At 43.7% G+C, this 22,314-nt stretch overlaps 1 protein-coding gene across 1 annotated transcript in view; it reads right to left on the bottom strand.

The window, feature by feature from the left end:
- The window catches only part of RASGRP3 (RAS guanyl releasing protein 3), a gene marked incomplete at its 3' end in the record, with an annotated part of 89,272 nt that extends 67,004 nt beyond the window's left edge, over positions 1-22,268 (bottom strand). Inside the window, exon 1 of the mRNA XM_045287026.1 lies at positions 22,049-22,268. The remainder of the gene's footprint in view (positions 1-22,048) is intronic.
- Positions 22,269-22,314: the final 46 nt, after the last annotated feature.

The following is a 22,314-nucleotide window of genomic DNA, read 5'->3' as shown; positions in this document are numbered from 1 at the left end:
GGAGGGAGGGGAAAAATGAGGACCTAATGTCGGGGGCTTAAGTGGAGAGAAAATGTTTTGAGAAACGATGTACAAATGCGCTTTACACAATTGATGTGTGTATGGATTGGGATAACAGTTGTTGTATGAGCCCCTAATAAAATGTGAAAAAAAAAAAAAAAGAGTTTTGGTCCTGGACACACTCACAGGGGCAGCTCTGCCTTGCACTGTAGAGTCCCCATGAGTTGGAATCAAGTGGATGGCAGTGAGTTTGGGTTTGTGAATGAGCTGCTTTGCACGGGAAAGATGAAGCTTTCTGGCCCAGTGAAGATGTGTACCTCTCCCAGACCCAAGGGGACAGTTCTCTTCTGTCCTACAGGGTCTCTGGAGGAGTTGGAATCAGTCTGATGGCAGTGAGAAAACTCAATGAACCCAAAGAGGAGCTACTCAAACCAGCCTGACGGAGCTACACCAAAGAGGTGTGGACATCGGCTTCAGCAAGGTGTACAGCCACGGAGCTCCTGTTGTTCGGCCCGTTACACCTGAGGTTGCCCTGAATACGCTTCTGCTCCCAGTACGTTTGGCCTCGTTGTTCTGTTTCCTCCAGACACATTTGTCTGCTCACCAGTATCATGGATGGAAACCGTCGGGTCGTGGAGGCAGTGGTGGTAGTGCGGTGATGGTTGTTAGGGGCTGTAGAGTGGATCCTGACTCACTTCCACCCATGCGACTGAACAGGGCTTCCTCGAGAAGCAAATCAGCAGGTCTTTTCTCCCAGGGAACTGCTCGCTGGGTCTGTAAGACCAGCCTTCGGCTTCGCCATGGAACATCGCATGATTGTACCATCAGGGCCTCCTGAAAAGTTCCGGGAGCCAGGCCTTTGGTGGATAGATAGATGATACTCAAGAGTGTTTCTATTGGGGCATCGGGCAAGGGAAGAATCACAAGACAGCTACTAGGATTAAGCAAGTCCCTGGTGTATTTTCACATTACAAAACATGTTTCATCTCTTGCCGAAATGAGAAAGTCAATTGAAGATTTTTCTGCAGGATCTGTCAATAGTTCTTCAGGGGAACCCAACTACCAGTGAAAGGTGGGCGGTTCCAAACCCCTTGACAGAAACTCCTCAGAAGGCAGACCTGGTGACCTGCTTCCCAAAGATTATCGCTTTGAAAACTCTATCAAGCAATTCTGGACTACATACATGCCGTTTCAGCCACTAGTCAGAACCACTAACAACAATAGTATTTTTCAAGTCTGTTTAGGCTTCTGAATTATTATCCCTAAGGGAGGGGTCCTCAAACTACGGCCCCACGGGCCACATGCAGCCCACCAAGGACATTTATCCAGTCACCGGGTGTTTTTGCCCCATTTGTTTTTTCACTTCAAAAGAAGATATGTGCAGTGTGCATAGGAATTTGTTCATAGTTTTTTTTAAAAACTGTAGTCTGGCCCTCCAATGGGTCTGAAGGTCAGTGAACTGGCCCCCTGTTTAAAAAGTTTGAGGACCTTTCCCCTAAGGAGTCCTGGCTGCGTAGTGGTTACAAGTCAGGCTGCTGACAGCAAGGTTGGAAGTTCAAAACCACTAGCCGCTCTGCTGGAGAAAGATCGGGCTTTTTTGTAACTCCCATAAAGAGTGAGGTCTCCAAGGCTCACGGAGGCAGTTCTACCCTGCCCTGGACAGTCTCTGAGTTAACAGTGACCTGATGGTCGTGGATTTGGTTATGTTTTTATAATATCTTTAAAATACTGCTTGATGTGATTGCGCTATGGGAATATGATATGATATCTGTACTAGCTCCCAATAACATGGTTTTGAAAAATAAATAAATTGTAAGTTCATATTTTGAAATTGCTTCAGACCTCTGTGTTTTTCTTGGAAAGCTCTCTTGTTCACCAAAATAGTGTTGGAGATTCTGGAAAGACTCATAGAAAATAGAATGTACGTTAGGCTGCATATAAAACGACGATGTAACGCCTCAGGCTTAGAGGCAAATGCCTTTTCAGAAGCCACGCCCTCCAGTGAGCGTCACCCTCTCTTACTGCCTCTGAATGCCACGCTTTGGAGGCGTGACTATGGCTATAGCAGTAACAGCTTACTTCTCCGGGCCACAGCCCAGGTCAAACCCTGGCACGCGTCATCAGATAATTCCACAGTGGGAATTTCCAGGAGGTAGCATGAGTCACGTGAATAATTAGCCACTCTCCAAGTCCGGCAGGTGTTCTTCCTGTGTTGTTGTTTACTATGCTAACAAGAGAAACCTGGGAAGCCTTGCCTATTGGTTGGTCCGTGCCGCTGCAAGGCTTGGTCCCCAAGTGCTTGGCTTCATTGTCTTTCTCATTCAGAACTTTTCTACCTCCTCAGAATGAACTTGGTAGATTTAATAAAGGGGATGAGGTAGAAGGAGAGGCAGGTGGCACTCTCGCTTACCCACGGGACCGACCATCCATTTAGTTTCATAATCACCTCACCTTATAAAGGAGAACCTCAAAGCCTAAGACATGAGTGATTTTCCCAGGTTGGGGCAGTGACAGAAAGAGAAATATTTCCCCACAGCGAGCTTCTCTAGAGGCTTGTCCTTCTACTCTTTCACTCCACTGAAATCAACAATTAACACCCACGGAAGCAGCAGCTAAGAAAGCAACCGATGTCCCCCAGTGGGCCAATCTGTGACACAGATGCTCTGTAAGATTTTAAAAACCAGAGATGTCACTTTGAGGCCTGAAGTACACCTGGCTAAAAGGCACGGTCTTTTCAGCAGCCTCATCGGCATGGACAATGAAAAAGACAGACAGAGAATGGATGAATTGAGTCAATAATAGCGACTACTGTAGACAGCTAGAAGAATAAACAAAACCGTCAGAAGAAACACAACCAGAATTCTCCTTAGAATCAAGGTACAGGTACCTTTGACGCACTTACGTAGAACACATCATCAGGAGAGACCAATCATTAGGACAGGACATCGCGTTTGATAAAGTGGAAGGTCAGCAAAACTGAGGGCACCCCTGAATAAGATAGACTTACGCAATGACCACAACAGTGGATTCAAATAAGCAATGATTATGAGTCAGGCACAAGACTGGGCAGAGTTCTATCCTATTATATACATCAGGTCACCATGAGTTGAAGCCTACCCACCAGGGCCTAATGAGAACTGCCATCAGATATACTTCTGGGTGCCTGGGAGGTGGGTGAAAGTTCACCTACGGAGGCGCCTTGGAACTCAAAATGACTCTCAGCACAAAACATTGACTCTTGGATTCTGCTTGACCCTCAACTTTATCTGACCACTTGCTTGATCACGCGAACCCTTCGTATTCTGTGGGTTATCTTCTCCATAGGCACTTCCAGGACTCTCCTCTGAACTCTCCCAGAGAAGAGCTGCACACACACCCCACTCCTGTCGGAACTTACTACCCAGCACCAGCGGCCTTGAAGACTCCGCCCCTGGTCTCCCAGGTCTTAGACTAACTCGACTGCCAACAGCATGTTCCACCTTACGTCTTTCCAAATTCTATCCACGTCTGACAGTCACAGCTTTTTTCAAGGAAAATGCTTCAAATGATTCTAATCTTAAATATGGAGAGAGATTCTGCTACTTCTCACCCTAGGATGATGTGTTCGGCAGGACACCTCCCTCTTAGAAATACTCTGGGGTTCCCGCCCGTAGCCACCAGGGAGCGTGCAGAAAGGCTGCCCCCCGGGGTTGATGAATCATGAGCAAAGCTACCCCGGGGACAAGAGCAGGCCAGAGGTGGGTGAAACCTCTAACATCACACAGAATGTTATGGTTTTGCCCATGGGTTTTTTCCTGGGGAGAGTCCACAGTCTTCTTTCGGGTCTCAAGAGACTCTGTGATTCGTAAAAGGTTCAGAACCACAACTCAGATGCATAAGGATGGTGTCCGAGGTCTTCGGTAGACGGCAGAGGGAAATCGGTGTTCCCTGAGGGCTCACCATCGTATGCCCTTCTTAATGCCTGAAAGCAAATCGAGTTGCCCAAAGGCAGCTCGGAGAAAAGCAGCTCATTCGACTTCATCAAACCAAGTAAAATGTTAGAGATAGTGAAATGGTAACCCTCTCACCAGAGCCTATGAATAACCCCAGACTATCCAACTTTGAAAAAAAAAAAAAGATTTATTTTGTATCTTTGCAGAGACTTCTACCATTCTGTGGGGTCCAGGGATGCTGCTTCTTACTCCTCGCCATGAACTTGTTTCCTTCCCCCAATGACCTTCAGAAATTTGAACTGATGGCAGCAAGTCACCTGGGCTCTGTTCTAGGCTCAGCAGGGGCCACTGTGTGGTCCACATGACCCAAGTCACCTCCTATAGGGCACCAGCCACCAAGCGAGAGGAGCCCATGACTGTGAAGAGGCTGGTACAGGAATAGCGACTTCACAGAGAGATTGGCAAATGGCATCCTTTCAAAGAAAAGCCTGTAGCAATGAAGAGGAAGGACATTTCATTGTCTGCCAAACCACACAAAGTCAGACAGAAGCACAGGGCGGTATGAAGGCTAAGAACAGTGATCATACATTATTTGCATATTTGTCTTTATACCAATAGGATCTTATCCTTACCGGGTACGTGCAGTTTGTTCTTCATTGTTTTCTGTGGGGTTTCCCCACAGATGTGAAGCTCAGGGGGAGTGGGTGTACAATGATAATGACGGATACATCGTGTTATCAGGAATGCAGGGGTGAGGGACGGGTGATAGGGAGGGAATGGGAATTTCGGGAGTAAACAATGAAGGTGGGAGGGGGAGCACTAGAACTGACTGTGACTGAACAGTTCATTTTAAAGGCGATTCAACCATGGGGGTGGGGGTGGGGTGGCTCTAAAATAGATGTGGTGATGATTGTACACTTCCCTTTCATATGATTGAACGATTGAACTATTCAATTATAGGATTTGTAAATTATGTGCCAATAACGCTGTTGGGGAGAAAAAAGAAGCAATATGGAAATATCTTAAATAACATTTTTCTGCCAGGCATTATTATTTTTTCATTAATATTTTGAAACTCTATCTTATAACATAATCTAGTTTTGTATACCTCTTTTATTGTACTTATTTAAGGATTCACTGTATGAAACGATAAGCTACCTTTCAGTATAAAAACAGGACAGTGATAGTATGTGTAATTTCTGCAATACCTAGAGATGACATGATATGTATTTCTCTAAAGAAGAGTTTCACTAAAACCACTGCCACCAAGTGGAAGCCAATTCATAGCAACCCTACAAGCCTCTTCTAAAGCTACAAATCTTTATGGGAGTAGCCAGCCTCATCCTTCTTCCTCAAAGATGCTAGTGGGTAGGAAATGACAACCTTGAGGCTAACAGTCCAATGCTTGCCTGTTAATGCCACCAGGTCTCCTCAAAGGACATTAGAGGACAATAATCGATCTTCCCCTATAAAATAATGATGGCACAAAAAGGGTCAGTAGTATTATTTTTATGTCAGAAATAAATAAATCTAAATGCAAAGAAATTAAGTAAAATTTCAATTGGCAACTCAATTTATTTATCAATCTACGTTATTAACTATAGGTCATTTTTTGATATAATTAAAAATTCTATCCTGGAGGAGGCGTGGTGGTGTGTTACACGTTGGTCTGCAATCCACAAGGTCAACAGTTTGAAACTACCAGCCGCTATTTAGAAGAAAACTGGGGCTTTCTAATGGCGGGTACAGGTTACCGTCTCGAAAACACACAGGGGTAGTCCTACCCTGTCCTGTATGATCACTGTGAGTCTGCATCAACTTAGAGTCAAATAACTTAATTCTTACCCTGTACAGAAAAAAAAATCTTATACTCAAATCATCTTTTACTAATCCAAAAAATGTTGATGAAACCCATACCACTACTTTATCGACATTATACCAGGACCTACTTACCCAGTGGTCAGCTAAACAAACCAAGTCCCTAGCCAATGGAGTGTGCCACTTAGTGAGGGAAACCAAGGCTACGTAAGCAAACAGACAAATAGATACAGAACAAATCTTCATAAGATCTATGAAAGAGCTTTTTTTTCCTGGACAAGGTAAGAGTTAGGGCATTTGGCTGCCAGGGTAGAATTTAGCAGTGAATATTTACATGAGCTATGGAGATAAAGGGTGATATGGAGATAGCTGGGTTGTCCGTGAAGACTTCTTTGAAGAGGTAATATTTAACCTAAGAGAAATAGTTTGGAGAATGAGTCTGTGAAAAATAGGAGGAAATGGGGCCAATGCCACTTCTCGATGAGGATGAGTAGGCTTGGGGCGTGTGGTTATAAAGAAAGAAACCTGAGTTGTCTTAGGTTGAGTTGTCTGCGCAGCTCCCACAGTGGATGTCAAGTTGCAGTGGTTAATTCGAATCCGGATCTCCCAAGAAATGGCTTGGAGAGAATTTAAAACGAATGGTCTTTAAAACTGTTTCTAGAGAGGGTCAAATGTCCCCGGGGCAGAGGGGCAAAATCAACCCCCATTGAAAGCCACCAGTATAGACTAACGTCATAATATCAAAATGGAAACTGAAAAAGTCAATCAAAGACTTAACATTTTTTCTAGTATCATAATGTCAGCTTTCTGGGTAGGCAATTATCTGGCTATTTGACTGACGTTTTTCGGTTTTCAAATGAATACTAGTTTCATCTACAACAAACATGTAAATTAACACATGCTGTAGACATCATCTCAGCCTGATTTTAATTACTGAGACAGTCATAAGAATTAAACATGTCAGTATCCAACACAATTTAGAACACTTTTGAAAGCTTTCTAAGTCTAGACTGTCATATTTGGGCTCCTCCTTTATCCCTGTATAAATCATTTTCAGTTTTATTTCATGTTTGCTTTTTATTTTACATTTTAGTCCTTCTTGGAGGTAGTCAAGGATAAATACTTATAAACATGGGCATACTTTTTAATATACGAATAAAGAGTTCTCTTTTGCGGAAAGATTCACTACTTATCGTCCATTCCCTCTGGCTCACGTTGAGCAATCTTACAAAGACTTTGTCGGGATTTTTGTGGAATTATGGTTTTTCATTTCTAAATCGTCTACTACATTTCATGATTGCTCCGCAGAGCTGTCAGAGGCACGGGGTGATGCTCAGGGGGAAATTAGAAAGCACGACACAGCTCTTGCATGGATTGGCAAAAAAGCTCACTTTTCGGCGTATTCCTTTCCTTGCGTTCAGACGTCGGAGGGGGCGTGTGACTTGTGCGTGCCGCACTTGACAATGCCGCAGGGGCTGTTTTGCGGTAGCTCTGCCTTCTCCATTTAGGAACAACTTTTGAGGATTAGAAAATTCTCAAATAGCCCCTCCTTTTCAAAAATGACCCAGTAGGGCTCCGTCATGAGCCATGGGAATCCTTCTGGAATCATGTCCTTCCATCTGGAGAAAATCCATATATCAACCTTGTGCGGTATAAAAATTCTTCATAAACAAATATCGAATCCTTGTCTGGGACAGGCATAGGAGTGAAGTGGCCTGACGTCTCCAAGTCATTGTGAAAAAAAGATGGATGGAAGGACGGAAGCATGGGTGGACGTAAGAACAAGCCAATAGAAGCAATTGTCAACCTAGTTGTGGAACTTAATTGAGCAGGTACATGGATGCTCACGATCTACTACGTTTAGCTTACAATGCTCAGGGGGGCAGATGAACCACTTGGACATACTGAAAACGGAGACCTCTTCAGTTTATGGGACACAATGAGTTGGACACGATGCGTTATGTGAACGGTTACCAGTGTTTGTTAATGGCCTTCTTCGGAGCAGCTAAAACGATGCTACATACACTAAGTCTCAAAGCTTTTGTTTTGAGATGAAAAGAAAATATATTTCTTGGTTCCCCCAGGCCCCAAACACACACTTTGTTGTCTATGATGCTGAGCATGCTAGATTGCTTTCCAAAGAATTCCTACACCATGTTGACTAACAGTACATGACTATTTTCATTCAATAAACTCAAATCTTCACCTTTTCCTCATCACCCTTATCTTTTTCACTGCCTCTTGGCCACCACCATCCAACTATCCAACTGATCTCAAGAGCTATGAATTTTACTTTTAAAATATTATGTCAAAAAATTAAAATAAATTTTAAAAAATTCTGTCAATGCTTTCATTCTCTCCATCGCCCTTCTACTCCCTTGGTTGAAACCCAAATCTGGGCTCTTCTAGTGGTCTTCGGCGTTTTTCTCTCGAGCCTGTCCCCTTTCACTCCCTTCCGCATTCTCTCTGGAGAACTCAAATAGAATGAGTGCTATAGCGCCTCTGCTTGAACGGCTTCAACAATAGTTCCGAACTGTTGCTCACTCTTTTAGATTTAGTAATAGTGCCATGAAACTTCAAAAGCACTTCAAATTTTTATACAGAAATTATTCTTAAATACACATACTAAAATCTTCGCAGACGTCTGGAATCTACTTCAAAAAGCAGGAAGGGGTAATCAGATGAAGCCTCGGAGGAGCAGGGAGGTGCATGGTCTTGTTATCACACAGAGTGGGTGCGCTGGAGAGTGGACGAGGGCATATGTCGTTAGGTTAATATTTAAAACCTTATCATTTGTTCTCCTTTTTGACTCATTTTAAATTTGTTCTAGTTTTCTGTGATCTTTTCAACCGAGATTTTTCTATATTTTATTTTGTTGTTGTTAGTAGAGGGGGTGGTGGTAGGAGAGGGGGCCTTTTGACTTTTGTATGCTTTCTCTATATGAAATCTAGAATAGAAAAATCTATTATGATAGTAAGTGAATTAATATTTTCCTGGAATTGTGACAGGGGAAGTAAAGAGGAGAATGAGGAACTAATAATGGTGTGTTCACGGAAGAAGAAAATATTCTAAAATTGATTGTAATGATTACACAACTGTTTTAAATACATTTAAAGTACTGAACTCTATGATATGTGAATTTCATGTCAATAAAACTGCTAAAATATTTTTAAATATATGGGAAGGGAAGGTCATGGTGAGAGTGTACATAAAACCAAGATGGGAGCCATATATTGAAAAATTTGAAAGTCAGACGATAAATGCATGGAGGTTCGTTATACTGTGATGTCTACTTTTGTGTGTATGTTGGAATGTCTTTTATAAAAATGCTTTTGGAACTGCAAGTTTCCTCAAAAATGAAGTATCTGAACTACTTTGTCTTAGGAGCATTTTCTCTCACCCACTCGCCCCTGCCCCCCTCCACTAACATGTATCCTATTTTTCATTTCTACCAAGCTACGTGATATTCCTACAATTAGGGGGAAATGTTTTAAATGTTTTTCTCTTTTAGGACAATGACTACCCACCCTTTTATACTCAGATTAAATGTTATCAATCCTAGGAAATATTTCCTGACTCATCCTGATATGAATATAGTTAGTCATCTTCCCTCTCCAAACTCCTGTTGAGCTTTCTACAAACCACTTTTAAAGAACATCTATCCATGTATGATGCTATGATTATTGTACTTGCTCTTTGAAATGTTTATCTGCCTCCTTAAGAGCTAATATTCTGTAAAGTATATGTCATTAGTCATTTGTATGCAATATGCAGCATGAGAATGTTTTAAACCATTTCTCAAATGAATCATCTTTCACGTGTTTATATATGAACATATGTGTGGATCTCTCCTATCATTTTTATTACCTCAATGCAAATGCTGGCTTCCACATGAAGGGGTCCCATAAATTAGACTGTGCCTGTTGAGATTCCAATAACTTTTGGTTTAAACCTTTTTTTCCCTATCTGGAAATTAAACTCAAAAATGTTTTCCAAGCACATTAGATTCTCTTCCTCAAGCTTGATGTGAAATAATGTTCCAAATATTTGTAAGATCTTAAGCATGACACATTTCTCAGTCATCCCAGCAACTGAAAAAGATAAAAATCTTCAATGATACACAAAAATGCCCCAATCACTGACTTCAGTCAGCCAAAGTTCCTATGGTTTCCAAAGAAAGATCAATAGCAATATTTCTTCCACAAGTTTTCAGAGAACTAAAATCACGTGAGCTAAGTTACATTGGTTCTACTTCAAAGCTTGCTTCATCCCTTAGTCTCTAAGTACTGCGGCGCAAGAAACATTTTATAGAGCAAGTATGGTTCCCCCTCTAGGTTTCAATATTATGCCACTGCTTGTTAAAATCAAGTCAAATGTAAAGCAAAACGGTCACTGCTAGTGAATCAGCCAGGTCTAACCACCAGGCTTCTTTCATTCCTATCACTATCAACGCAATGATGTCATGATTTTGGGGGGCTGCCAGAGGCTTAGGTTGGCAACATCACGTGGCCTGAAGTGTAGAGCACCAAGGTCAAGAGACCCCCTTAACAATGAAAACAGAATGAGTTTGACCTGTGCAGGCCTGTAAGCAAGGTTCAGGGTGCAAGCATATGTCTACGAACTCGGAGGCCACAACTTTGTCTTTGCAGCCTTCTAATGTAAATGGTGCTGCCTCTGGCATGGTTTCCTTAGTGCCGTGGTTCTCAACCTTCCCAGTGCCAATCCTGCGACCCTGGAATACAGTTCTTCCTGTGGTGGTGACCCCCAGCCATAAAATTATTTTCGTTGCTACTTCATCACTGTCATTTTGCTACTGTGATGAATCGTCATGTTAATATTAGATAGGCAGGAGGTATTTTCATTGTGACAAATTGAACATCATGAAAGTACAGTGATGAATCTCCAAAACAATATGTCATTATAGATTGTGAAATATTTATTTCTGTTGTTCCATGTGGGCTTTGTTGCTTCTGAGCTAGATGGCCACTTGTTTACCTTCAAGCTTTTAAGGCCCCAGACGCTATATCTTTTGATAGCCGGGCACCATCAGCTTTCTTCACCACATTTGCTTATTCACCCCGTGAAATATTTATTTCTAATGACAAATAAATGAAATTTTGCCTTGAAGCATGGTGTAGCATGGGTAACAGTCTTAATAAAACAGGAAAACTACATTGCTACATTTTGCGACAGTATGTGTAAAAACCCAACGTCAGTGTGAAGGTTGAGATAGCTTCTTTCTCACAGATCAGCATATCTGCATGTGGGCGGACCTGCGGACCTGCCTGGAGACGGATAGAGGAGCAGTGTCAGGGTTCCTAAGACCATCAGAAAGATGTGTATTCCAATGGTCTTAGGCGACCCCTGTGAAAGGGTCATTCGGCCCCCCTCCCCCCCAAAGGGGTCGCGACCCACAGGTTGAGAACCGCTGTCTTAATCCATCATGCTGCACAGTAAGGCCAGCAGAATCCCAGCTCCACAGAGTGGTTGCTCTTCTCACAGAAGCATGGCCTTTGTCACCATCCCCTGACTTGTGACTTCATCATAGGCACTCAGCCTCTGCTATTTCTTTTCCTCTTCTGTAAGAGTGTCAACAATAACGCCTATCTCTGGGTGTTGCGAAAATAAGTGTCAGTCTCATTTCTCTCCCTTGTAGAATTATCACAAACTACTGTAGTTAAAATGTTTGTCGTAGAAGGAAAATACAGGGGGACTAACCTCACAATCTGAGTCATGAGGCAAAGAACGGACAGAAACGTCTCGGTCTCTGCTGCTCAGATAGGAGCTCGTCCTTGCAATAAAAGCATAGTGATCTCTAACACATCCTGTCCACTCAGATGGTTTTGAATTGCAAGCATTCCATGCATACATGGACCGCTTTCTTGTTTTAAAAAAAAAAACAGAAATGAAAGTTAAAGCACAGTCCAGCGTTCAGTCAAATCGAATTCATAAGATGAGTTTTCCAGAACCAAATATCAAGGTTAAGCTTAGTTCCTCTATCTGGAAACCGTGCTAATGTCTTGAGTGGTTTCTGAGCTCCAGATAGCTTGAGGACGCTCCCCCATGATGGTCCAGGGCTGGAGAGGGACGTTTCTCTTGCTTTTCTTGTAGTTCCCTGAGCCCAAGTCTAAAGAGTTCTATAAAATCAACCTGCACTTGTGAATTCTTAGGAAGAAATCCCTTCCTGAAGGACTTCAATGGACATTGTCTTAACTCATTCTGAAAATTTGAGTGAGACAACATTGCTTTTTCAAAACAAATCACAGTAATGGCTAAACAATCTTTTTCTTTTTCTTAGCTCTTATGCCTGATGCCAATGTACATTGATCAGCTCCTGGACTAATGTATTCTCTACCACCCTTCCCTTTAGCTAGTATAAAAACCTCCACAGGGGAAAAAGAAAAGCCATTCAAATCACTTAAAGCCACAGCCATTGATTCTGACTCATGTAGACCGAGCATAGGGTTTCCAAGACTGTAAATCTTTACATGTGCAGACAGCCTCAGCTTGCTCTCAGAAGTATCTATCTTTCAGTTAACAGCTGGAAGCGTCACCCACTACACCACCAGAGATTCATCAGGGGTAGAAATGCAAATTCTCACCAGAGGGTCAAACAGGAATAAAGTGGTTCAGAGCCCTGGCCCAAACCTATATATAAAAAGGACCACATTTGGCAACTAGGTGTGCCTTCAGCAAATAAGAAGACCAAGTTGAACAAAAGAAAGCTTTAAAAAGTATTGAGATATCGGGGTTACATAAATCTTTTAGCTACTACGTTGAATTCTCCACTTACCATAGGGGCAGCAGGGTTTGCATAACTTCAAATTCTATAGAAACGGCTTAGGAAGGTAGGCATTTACTCTATCATTCTCTTTTTCTAATTCCTTTCCCCCTTTTGTCTTCTGGACAGTTATGACCAATTCTGATTTTTATACTAACCTCTAAGGGAAAATTCTTTTGAGGCAATACATGAAGGAAATATTTTTTAGGATATGAATTCAAAGAAGGCTTCCTATTGCATTCCTCTCAAAAAAGAAAGTTACTTTTAAGACACTACAGGCAGTCCCTGGGTTATGAATGAGATCTGTTTCTAAATGTGTCTTTACGTTGAATGTGTAGGGCAACTCATAATAGACACCATTCTGATATCGTTATTTTTGTTTAAGAGAAGTGTGATGCCTATACAATGATTTAAAAGCTGCTTGAGCAACAAGTGAAGGTCGTTGTGATGAAGAATTTTTTAATCTATTTATTTCTTGTGATGACTAACTTTTTATCACAATGTTCAAGAGGCTCTGGCAGCACAATGGTGAAATACACAGTCCCTAACCAAAGATTACCATTGCTCTATGGGAGGCAGATACAGCAGTCTGCTTCCCTAAGACTGAAGTCTTAGAAAATCTATGGGAAGCCAGGAGTTTGGGTTTTGCTTTAAGAGTTGGTTCAATGATTTTGTTATTTTTGGTTTAAGACTAAGTCCAATGGCTTGAAAGTTTTAAAGGGCAAATATGAGTTGACCTTAGTTGAACATTTGTAACCAAAGACTGCCTGTGAAATAGCTCATAGGTCACAACATGACTGACTGGTTCTTTACTCCCTCTAAGCTTTAGTCAGGGAGCTCTGGCGGCAGAGTGGGTTATGTGTGGGGCTGCGAGCCACAAGGTCTGTAGTTTGAAACCACCAGTCACTCCTTGAGATAACGACGAGGCTTTCTACTCCTGTAAAAAGAGCGACAGTCTCAGGAACTCACAGAGGCAATTCTATTCAGTCCTACATCCTATTCTACCCTACTGGTTTGCCTTGAGTCAGAAAGAACTCAGTGGCAGTGAGGGGGAGAAGCTTCAGCCATTACAGTGTGCAGTGGCACTGTAAACCCACCAGGTACCATACAAGGTCACTTGTAGGACCTTGCCCACATATTGACAGTGCTGTCGTCAAATGCTCTCAGTTGTGAACAGATCAGTTTGCCGACGGGAAGGGTTCTAGGAGGTACTGTTCCAGATGGTCAGAGTACACTATTCCCCGTGGGAACAAGAATGCTGTAAGCAGATAGAAATTCCAAGCATATTAATGGTAGGGCAAGGTTAGTACAATCTGGACAGTGGACTGTATCTTTTAATGTCAGAAATTCCAAGCATATTAATGGTAGGGCAAGGTTAGTACAATCTGGACAAAGACAGAAATTCCAAGCATATTAATGGTAGGGCAAGGTTAGTACAATCTGGACAGTGGACTGTATCTTTTAATGTCTCAACAAACAACAATTAAGCCCTCTTCAGAGGTTGAATGTTACATCATGCCACAACAATATGACTTCAGTTCAACCACATTGGGTCTGCAGGGGAGAAAGACGATCGGTAAGTTTCTTTACAAACGTACCCTGAGCAAATACCCTGGTGTGTGACTAAGGGAGCATCATCGTGGATGTACAAGAGATGACAGAGTTCAAGAATGACATCCATTTGACCTGTGCTCACCCGAAGTTAAAAATATGTTAGATCACTTTTTATCACAAAGGACAATTCCACAGATATGTAAGTGCATGGGCATATCTGAAATTCATTTTTTTCTGAAAGAATATCTTAAAAGAACAGGCATGGCTTTGGAAGCCACTAGCACGTCACTCGTTTTCTCATTGGGACGTGGTGATGATGCCCCCGCTCTTGGCCAGAATTGAGGCAAAGTGTATGACACTGTTTATCCCTGAAAATACCTATATAAGCAAAGCTAGACTTCCCTGTACCCAACAAAAATGGGCTCAAAGAAGACCCAAGCATTGTGACTCTGCCCACGACAGAGTCTGCAGGCACAGTGATTTTTTTTTAAAAAGAGGGAAACATAAAAATAAATAAATAAATAAATAAATAAATAAAGAGGGAAACAAAAGAAGCAGAGACTTCGAATCCCATATAGTGATGAGAACACGACACTGATGCTGATTTCCATGGAAATAAGCAATTCTCTGCGAGGGCTAAAGGTAATTTCCTATGGTTCCTGCTTAGCAGACTGCCCTGGGCTGACTGCTGTTGGATCGGGCTTATTTTTAGAGGCGTCAAGCAGATTAGAAAGTCCCTTTGCTAGCTATCCCTTGAGTGATCAACAAAATGTGTCATCTTGTTGTAATAAACTTGGAGGAAATTGATAACTTTCTCAAAGACTTGCTTCATTTTTTTCTCCTGAATAACAATATCTTTAAAAATCCCTGATTAGTTGCATATTACTCAGCACTCTTTTTCATGATCACTAACCTTAGTTTTTTACGTTTAACCACGTGGGGAAATGTGGAGAACCATATATAGATATAAGTGTTCAAGAGGTGGATTTCTGTGCTGTTCTATCTCCGTTTGTGAAACTTAAAGCCAAGTTCATGTCAGTCTGTAAGGGTATGACAGGTAAGAGGAGAAGGGTGTGTCCCTGGGTGGTGGAAGCAGTTAAGGGTTTGACTGTCAACCAAAAGATTGAGACGTCAAGCCCATTGGGAGGAACCTCAGAAGACAGAAGTGGACATTTGCTATGGAAAGTTCACAAACCCTGAGACAATGGCCTTTCATCACCCTTCAGGTCTGGAAATGAATCCCCCTCATGGCTCATAGTCAGATCTATAAGAGAAACATGAACAGTCGTGAGGTGCACACACCGTAGAAGTATCAGCCATTTGTGATCCAAGGGGCAGGATCTTCCCAAGGGGACAGTTCAGAAACGCTTGGCCAGAGGAGGAGTGCAGGCAGGAGCAACACCAGAAGGGAGAAGGAGTCTCAAGGAGGAGATTACTGTGAATGAGGTGAAGCAAAATGTATCTGGATTCTTGCATGTTAAACAGATGACCTGCTCTGGAATCCTTCACCCAATTCAAAATTAAGAAGTTAAAAAAAAAATAAAGAAAAATTCGATGAGCCCGACACCTCGCCCATGGGCTTGCCTTGCAATCTGTTGGAGACAATGAGAAAGAAACTAGTTTGTTTGAGGGGTGCAGGGAGGAAAGTGCACTTACTGGCATCTCAGACAAAAGAGAAATTCCACCCCTCTCTTTCCTCCACCAAGGACTTCCCCTGCTCACTGCCAGCCTCCTGCCCTGGGAGCCTCGTCCACAGATCAAGAACAAACAGAAAGATAGTGACTAAGTTCACTGTTTTTATTCATCAACAACCCCCTCGGACAGCCAGTTCTCTGTGTGGAGCTCCAACTAGCCAGTAGGGTAAGAGTTTATCAATACCGGGGCAGCTTAGCACGGAGGCGTGGGGGGAGTGGTCACAACCATGAGTCCCTTCTGACGCAGTGCTGTGTGACCTTCTGGGCCCGCACAGCTCCTCTGGGTTTCTGTGACCTTGAATCTCTGAGAGCTGGGAGCCTCATCTTCCTCTCGTCTAGTGGCTGGCGGGGTGGGGACACATGACTTTGTGATGAACCAGCCCAGCCACCACACCATATCAGCAGGGCTCCTTATGGATGGAGGGGCCACCCTCCCCAGGAAAGGAGTGACCGGAAAAGATGAGGCAAAGGCCAGAAGGCTCAGGGAGAGCAGGGTGTTCTGGGTTAGCAATAAAACTCTTGATGTGGCCCTCACCACTGGACTATTTTCAGAGACAAAAAAGAAAAACATGCTGCTGGCCGGGGATCCTATAAAACTTGGGCTTGGACGGCCATAGGGAAGCCCAGCCCTTCCTGCGACAGGGACAGCCAAATGGTCCTCAACTGCAGGGGGTCTAACCAGGTGGTGCTGGAAATCTTCCCCATTGCATTTCATGCGCTTTTCAGTGGACATGTGGGAGGAGGACATGCGTTCTCATGCTTGTATCTATTTAATGCTCGCACCACAGTGTAGCTCAGGAGTGTGCGTGTGGATCCCTGGGGCCGGGTCCTGTTCAGGCACCAGCCCTGATGATGAGGCGGCTACAGGCATGTCTCCCTGGTGTCCAAACAGCTCTGTCATCTCATCTTTTAGAGAGAAGTCTGCCCAGAGTTCTTGAGCCTAATTGCCCCGTCTTTACTCATCCCTTCTTTTGCTCTCCCTGTGAAATCAGCAGCCGTGTGAACTCAGGAGTGATGAACACGGCGGCCATAGGCCTCATGCACTGCGTTTCCTGGTCCCTGACAGAGTCCCTCACCCTCTCTTGGGTGAAGCACCCAGGTGTTTCTGGGTGGGCTTGCTCATGTATGTCTTTGGTTCTTCTATTCTGGTGCCTGGCAAGCTTTGAATATAAGAAAAATTCCCTGGTGAAAATAGTTTCGTGAATGCCCAGAAAGACTGGTCTTCTGAGAAGCTGTGTAGGGGTGGAGCGTGGGGCTAAGGGCTATGGGTTCTGCGCTCAAATCTTGACTCCCATCTGTGCATGGGCAGCCAAGTCTCAATCTCACCAACTAGCAAACCAGCACAATAATATTTGGTTGTGCACAGAGTTATTGCAAGGATTATCTGAAAGTCAACACACTTGCTTAGCACATCATCTGACATTATAAGTACATAATAAACAAAAGGTATAACTGATCATTATGGGCATTACTATACTATCATGATGGTGGAGTCTCTGGGTGGTGCAAACTGTTAACACATTCAGCTGTTTACTGAAAGGTTGAAGGTGAAGTTCACCCTGAGGCCCCTCCAAAGAAAAGCTTGCCAATCTGTGACAATAAGTCAAAAAGTGTTGTGACTGGTTCATTTATTTAAAACCCATTGTATCGAGTTAATTCTGACTATAGCAACCCTTTAGGACAGAGAACTGCTCTTTGGAGTGTTCCCAGGCTGTAAATCTTTACTGGCACAGAAAGTCTCGTCTTTTTCCCAAGGAGTGGTTAGGGGGTTTGAACAGCTGACCTTGCAGTTAGCAGCCCAATGCATAACCCCCTATGCTACCAGGGCTACTAGTTCATGTAGGCAAAAGATTGTTCCAAAGAAAACATGTTTAAACATGCCTCTGAGATCCATGGATGGCTACAGACAAGTTCTCTCATTTATATATTTAGACTCCTCAGAATGTCTTCACCACTGTGGGAGCTATGGCTCAATTTAAGAACAACAACACTGTACTATAAGGTGTGTGCCTATCTTAGAATAGTCAGTCACTTGGAATCCAGGGACGGCAACTACCCAAGGATGCTGTTGAGAAGGGTTAGAAGAGAAAAGAGCAGTGTCACATCAAGGGGACTACAGTGAATGAAAGGACACCAAATATGCATAATTTATTGAATGTAAAACTTATGATCTTCTCTGCACACCTTCACCAATTCACAACAAACAGCTGAAGAAAAAAAAGATACTTAAAAAAAATAAACCCTATTTCAAGAAATATCGGCTAGCTCAAAGAGCTGGTCAACATCTTAAGCAAGATCAAAACTAATGAATACAATTTTATGGAATGAAATCCAAGGGTGTCTTGGATTTCCCAATTCAAGGACAACCTAGAGAGCAAAGTCCAATCCCAACCATTGCTTCCAGGGAGATCTCCTGAGCCAGTTAAATTCGCAGCAGAGAGGTCAGCTCCAAAGGTTCTGTTGCCTTTGTGGACATTCCCAAATTATGAAGAAATTCTAAGAAAACTGAGCACTGCATTGCGGCGGGGGGTGTGTGTGTGTGGGTGTGGGTGTGTGTGTGTCAAAACGGCGGGAATATTGCATGCAGGATTTCTTTTTTCCATCAAAATTGATACTTTCTTTTTCTCCATGGGTAGCAAAGCTGTCCTCTGAAAATTTTGTTGGGAAATCTTACCTCCATCCACTCCTCAGTTCAGATCTTTCCCTTTGTGCCTTCTTTTCATTCCCCAAATTCAAAGCACATTTAAAAGAAAAAATGATTCAAATCCCTGAAAAATGCCAAAACTCCTGTTTTGATGTGGTGTAAATCAAAGAGCACACGATTCTTTCGGGAAGGGTTACCAAACCAAGCCAGGCTCACCAGCATTGAGTGGATGCCAACTCATAGCGACCATATAGGAGGGGGTAGAACTGTCCCTGTGTGTATCTGAGGCTGTAACTCTTTACAGGAGTAGAAAGTCTTCGGCCTCTCCTTCAGAATGGCTGATGGTATTGAACTGCTGACCTTATGGTTCGCAGCCCCACATGTAACCACTATGTCACCAGGGCTCCTTAGGGAAAAGGTAGCAAGATGGGAAAACTGTATAGAACTAGATGAAAGGCATGTTGAGAATCAATAGCTTCCCACTTTGAGGTTTCTGTTTCTACGATCCTATAGCAATCCTCTAGGGCTCACCCTCGGATTTCCAAACTGTCAGCCATTGGGACCCCTGTGGAGCACAGGTCTCCTCTGACACACATGGAGTCACCAGAAGGCGACGGGTTATTGGAAACAGTAGCAGACAACATAGTTCTCTTTTCTGATGCTGTCACTAGTACTGTGATCTAGCGAAGTGTGGTACAACTCCCTCATCCTTCCTATAAAGCCGTTCAGGAGTGCATGCTTTCATGGCTGACCAGATCTAAAAGTCTTTGTCTCTGTGGATGTACTATTTTTACCATATTGTGGTTAAGAGTTCGAAAGTCAAGGTATCATTGGTTTTTATTTTTCTGTTTTTCAAAATAACCCGTGGACCTCCACAAAGAAAATACAGCATTGGGCCTCCACTCAAGTACTCCCTCAATGCAATAATACTTTCTTCTATTAAATTGGCATTCTATGATGCTCACCTTCTCGACACAACCGCTAAAGACAAAGCAGGTGAATAAGCAAATGTGGTGAAGAAAGCTGATGGTGCCCGGCTATCAAAAGGTATAGCATCTGGGGTCTTAAAGGCTTGAAGGTAATCAAGCAGCCATCAAGCTCAGAAGCAGCAAAGCCCACATGGAGAAAGCACACCAGCCTATGCGATCACGAGATGTCGAAGGGATCAGGTATAAGGCATCATCAGAACAAAAAAAATCCTACTATAGTGAATGATGGGGGGAGTGCGGAGTGGAGAACCAAAGCCCATTAGTAGGCCACTAGAGATCCCCTTGCAGAGGGGTCTCAGGGAGGAGACGAGCCAGTCAGGGTGTGATTTAGCAACGATGAAAAATACAACTTTCCTCTAGTTCCTAAATGCTTCCTCTCTACCCCCACTATCATGATACGAATTCTACCTTGCAAGTCTGGCTAGACCAGAGGATGTACACTGGTACAGATAGGAACTGGAAACAGAGAATCCAAGGCAGATGATCCCTTCAGGACCAGTGGTGTGAGTGGCAATACTGGGTGGGTAGAGGGAGAGTGGGTTGGAAAGAGGGAACCGATTACAAGGAACTGTGTGTGACCTCCTCCCTGGGAGATGGGCAACAGAAAAGTGGGTGAAGGGAGACACCAGACAGGGCAAGCTATGACAAAATAATAATTTATAAATTATCAAGGGCTCATGAGGGAGGGGGGAGCGGGGAGGGAGGGGGAAAATGAGGACCTAATGCCAGGGGCTTAAGTGGAGAGGAAATGTTTTGAAAATGATGAGGGCAATGAATGTACAAATGTGCTTGACACAATTGATGTATGTATGGATTGTGATAAGAGTTGTATGAGCCCCTAATAAAATGATTTAAAAAAGAAAATACAGCATTCTGCTCATTCAAAAGCTATTCCGACTCCTATTCAGACTTCCCTGACCCTGCGAAGCTCTACTTTTTGTTTTTGGGGTTTTTTTTCCCCCCAGAGAAACAATTTCACCGAAGAGTGCTTTTCCACTATCAGACTGTGGGAAAACTAGCTATGCCAGGAGAAATCTTCCTGCAGACTGGCCAAGCAGGGAGCAAGCCCTCCAATCAGACAGGGAAGTCACAGGGCCCCAAGGCCCCAGTGGCATAAAGAGGAAGGGGGATTGGCTTGTGTGTTGCTGTGGTCTGCCTCCACACTTTGGACACTTTGGTTTTAGGGCGTCTTCTACCCTTTAAGAAGAGCGGAGCTTTCCAAGGTTGGACCAGCAATTTCCCAGGTGGTGCTGCTAAAACCACTTCAGCCAGGGGTCTTGGGTTTGGCAACTCGGAGGCAGAGCCAGCAGTGTCCTGGGGCCACGTTCAAGCCACTCTCCTTGTGTCACCATGGGTGGGTGAAATTGGAGAGGAAGCAGGGTTACCTTGGGCCCCGGGAAACAAGCACGCTTCAGGGTGTCCTAGCCCTGCTGTAAGCAGCACAGCTGCCTGGAAAGAATTCAGATGAGCCAAGCACTCTCTGCTTGCCCACCCTCCTGCCCGGGCAATGCAGAAAAAGGAAGCTCTTTGACTATCTCTGTGCAGCCCTCTGATTCAGAATACTGTCACTTCCAGAGGTTTACATCATTTGTGGGCAGCGTTCTGCCGTCTCCCTCCCCCCCACCCCCCTTTTCCTTTCTTCTTAAGTGTCCTGTCTAGTGACTACTGAGGAAAGACAGATGTCCCTGAACAACAACCAATTCCAGGATGGTGGCTGCTTGCTGCTCTGGAAAAACCTGTGCCCCATTATCACCGCGAGAGCCTGAGAAAGAAGCGGTCCTCTCGGTTATGTGAAAGCCTGCTTCAGGAGCACTTTGATAGTGTGGGTCAAAAACAAGGGAGAAAGTCCCTGAGCATCACACAGAAAAGACAAACTTTCCCTGATCTAAAAAAAGGACGAGGTGCCACCGATAGTTTTTGTTTTAACGGCATGAAGGTGGATTGGTTTGTCAGACACAGTTGTCATTGCTCTGGAAAGCGTATCTGAAATCCACATATAATTTCTAACCTAAATCTAAACATGCACCCTTCAAATCTCTAGTCTGCCGACTGTTTGACACAGGTAAATTAAATCGTCTTTAAATTTGACTCCACCCCCACCCTCCCACCAAAAAAAACACCTCACAGCCATTGAGTGTCTTCTACTTCAGAGGAAAAGGTCACATTAGACATAGATAAACTCAAAAGTGTTCTTGATTTTTAAGTCAGCTTTTGGGTTTCAAGAGTCGGGTAGGTGAGTTAAAACAAAATACAGTCATTAAAAAAACCTCAGTAAGTTCTCTCTTTGGTAGCACACATCTTGACCTTAAACCTGAGACCACGGACCAACAGCACTCTGGACAGCAGGAAACTAATGGTCTGTTTCTTAGATAGGGAGCAAGTCTTAGGTCCCATCCAGGTTGGAAAGCAAGGTTGCTGGAAGTGACAGGTTAAAAAAAAAAAAAGCCAGTAAAGCTACAAATGGGCCAGTAACAACAGGTTAAAAAAAACAACAAAAAAACCCCTTCTGATCATCTAATGCCAGCAGCGAAATCAACCCCAGAATCCAACACCGTGGGCGGTGTGGTGTGCATCTACACGTACGCACACACTCACACACACACACTCACACAGAGCAAAGTGCTCCAGTTACTTACAGGGCTGTTGTGCTCCGCGGTGCTCCCCACATGAGCGCCTGCCTGTCCAGCTGCCAAGGTCTGAGCACACTGCCAGCAGCTGTTTCCTGCGAGCCAGGCTCTGTGTCTTAGCCAGTCACATGCGCCTCCTGATAAACGCCGCTGCCCTGCCAGGAGGTCACAAACTGAAGCGCATTCTTCTCATTTGCAAACCTTCTCAAAAACCCCACGTTGGCTCAGCCAGCTTCATTAGCATACAGAGCAACTCTTTCCACCTCTCTCTCTTC

The sequence above is a fragment of the Echinops telfairi genome, unplaced genomic scaffold, assembly GCF_000313985.2.
Source record: "Echinops telfairi isolate 266 unplaced genomic scaffold, ASM31398v2 ScPeMD7_10;HRSCAF=50, whole genome shotgun sequence".
Classification (NCBI taxonomy): domain Eukaryota; kingdom Metazoa; phylum Chordata; class Mammalia; order Afrosoricida; family Tenrecidae; genus Echinops; species Echinops telfairi.
This window is presented reverse-complemented; position numbering and strand designations above follow the sequence as displayed.